The sequence below is a fragment of the Sebastes umbrosus genome, chromosome 7 (assembly GCF_015220745.1).
Source record: "Sebastes umbrosus isolate fSebUmb1 chromosome 7, fSebUmb1.pri, whole genome shotgun sequence".
NCBI classification, from domain to species: domain Eukaryota; kingdom Metazoa; phylum Chordata; class Actinopteri; order Perciformes; family Sebastidae; genus Sebastes; species Sebastes umbrosus.
In genome coordinates, this window is record NC_051275.1 from 35,348,133 (window position 1) to 35,350,632 (window position 2,500).

Sequence of the window (2,500 nt, forward strand, 5' to 3'; positions counted from 1 at the left end):
CTACTCCTTTCAACACACCTGACACTTCCACCTGATCCCTTCACTCCACTAGGAAGACTGTAGCCGAGTAGTTCTACATCATGATAATGCTGATTTTTCAACCAGCGATTATGACATTAATGCCAGCTAGACAGAATAAAGCTCTGTCTGTCATGACAATAGTACTGGACTGAAGGCCACTTCATCACTCCAGATACTGTAGATTTAACAGATACCTGCTGTTTTCAGACGGCTGTAAAGAGTCACCCGAGTAAAGGAAAGGCCTTCAGTACAGTTCTATTGTCATGACAGACAGAGCTTTATTCTGTCTAGCTGGCATTAATGTCATAACCACTGGTTGAAAAATCAGCATTATCATGATGTCGAACAAATTAAGTAAAATTACATATTATACCAAATAGACTAGAAATGATTGAAAAGCATCATAAACCACCAAACAGGCTAGAAATGATTGAAAAGCATCATAAACCACCAAACAGGCTAGAAATGATTGAAAAGCATCATAAACCACCAAACAGACTAGAAATGATTGAAAAGCATCATAAACCACCAAACAGACTAGAAATGATTGAAAAGCATCATAAACCACCAAACAGGCTAGAAATGATTGAAAAGCATCATAAACCACCAAACAGACTAGAAATGATTGAAAAGCATCATAAACCACCAAACAGACTAGAAATGATTGAAAAGCATCATAAACCACCAAACAGAATACAGAAAGTTAGTGATTTCAGTTTTTTAGTGAACTCAGGCTGATTAATCCTCATATTAGACTATGATGTCTGAAGGTTGGCAAACATGCTGATCAACCATACTTATCTATCATTGATCATGTTTATTGACTTGACTTTTCATCTATAAAGGCGTCAAAATTGAAAATTTGACTGAAAAGAAAATCCTTGGGGATTGAGGAGTGGTGACCTCTGACCCCTACGGTGACCTCTGACCCCTACGGTGGGTAACGTCACAGAAGGCCTACTCATAAAATGCACTGACTTCACTGATACCGAATCTCCCTCCAAACTAAATTGTAAAGCTGACGGCCCCTCAATATGATCTGATCAGTACAATACAATCAAACTTTATTGTCCACCAGGGTGGAAATTTGTCTTCGGCTCACAAAACACAGAAAACAACAAACATTAAAAACCAGACAGCAGTTAGTAAAAAACAGAGACAGGTTATGTTACACATTAAAACAGTTCATGTCAGTGTCTGTGGCTCAGATCTGCTCAGTCACTGTGTTGAGTTTAGAGTATTGATGGCATTTGGGATGAAAGACTTTTTAAACACATGTTTAGTTGCCAGAGGGGCTCTATAGCGCCTCCCGACTGGCTGCAGAGAGGATGGGAGCTCTCTGCCAGGATGCTCCTCGCCTTCTTCCTCGTCCTTTCTGTAAAAAGTTGAGTCAAGGGCTTTTGGGGTTTACCAACTATTTTGCCTGCCATTGACACAATCCTAAACAGTTTATTCTTCTATCTACAGTGTAGGTGACCGTACCAGGCAGGAAGGTTAAAGGTTAAAATCCTCTCAACAATAGTTTTGTACACTAATTCTAAAATCTGCCGGCTGACACCGAGGCCACTAAGTTTCCTTAGAAGATAAAGTCGCTGTGAGCATCTCTTGAAAATATACTCTGTATTTACAGAGAAGCTCACCTGGGTGTCCAGGACTGTACCGAGGTATTTAAAGTGTTCCACAGTTTCAACATGTTGGCCATCAAGTGAAACTGGCTCTGTGATCAGATGTTGTTTTGTGCAGCACATGATTAATTCTTTCGTCTCGGCCACATTGATTTCTAGCTGGTTAGTGTGACACCGTGTCTGAAGGGCTGTAGTGTGGGCCAGATAGGCAGCTTCACCTAGTGGGCCTGTTTCCTGTAAAAGGCCAACTAAGGCCATGTCATCCGCATACTTAAACAGTCTAAAATGTTTCTCATTGATCATAAATTCATTAGTAAAAAGAGAGAATAGCACAGAGGAAAGAACACAGCCTTGTGGGCAGCCTGTCTGACATGTTCTCTCTGATCCACACAACTAACCCTGTGTTGATGTTGAGATCAAGGAGCCTTTTCAGGAGAATATGCGTCTTCATTGAGTTAAAAGCTGAGCTAAAATCCGCAAATAAAGCTCTGGCATAACCTAAAGGTGCATCAGGTGTTTTGTGACTGTGTTAAGCAGAGTCAGCACAGCGTCGTCTGGGACTCTGTTGCTCTTATTTAAGCGAACTGGAGCAGATCTAGCTTAGTAGCCACTGTGCTGGTCAGGTGGCTGGCAAGAACTCGTTCCATGGTTTTACACAATATGGAGGTTATTGCGATAGGCCACAGATCATTTGGCTTACTTGCGTCGGCTTTTTTAGCACAGGCCTAATTATTGTGAATTTCCATGATTTTGATGAAGTGGCCTTCAGTCCAGTACTATTGTCATGACAGACAGAGCTTTGTTCTGTCTAGCTGGCATTAATGTCATAATCGCTGGTTGAAAAATCAGCATTA

General features: G+C 41.1%; 1 protein-coding gene across 2 annotated transcripts in view; it reads left to right on the top strand.

Annotated features, from left to right (window-relative positions):
* The window catches only part of LOC119491100 (interleukin-1 receptor accessory protein), a 256,684-nt gene that overhangs the window by 16,996 nt on the left and 237,188 nt on the right, over nt 1-2,500 (top strand). The window lies entirely within an intron of this gene.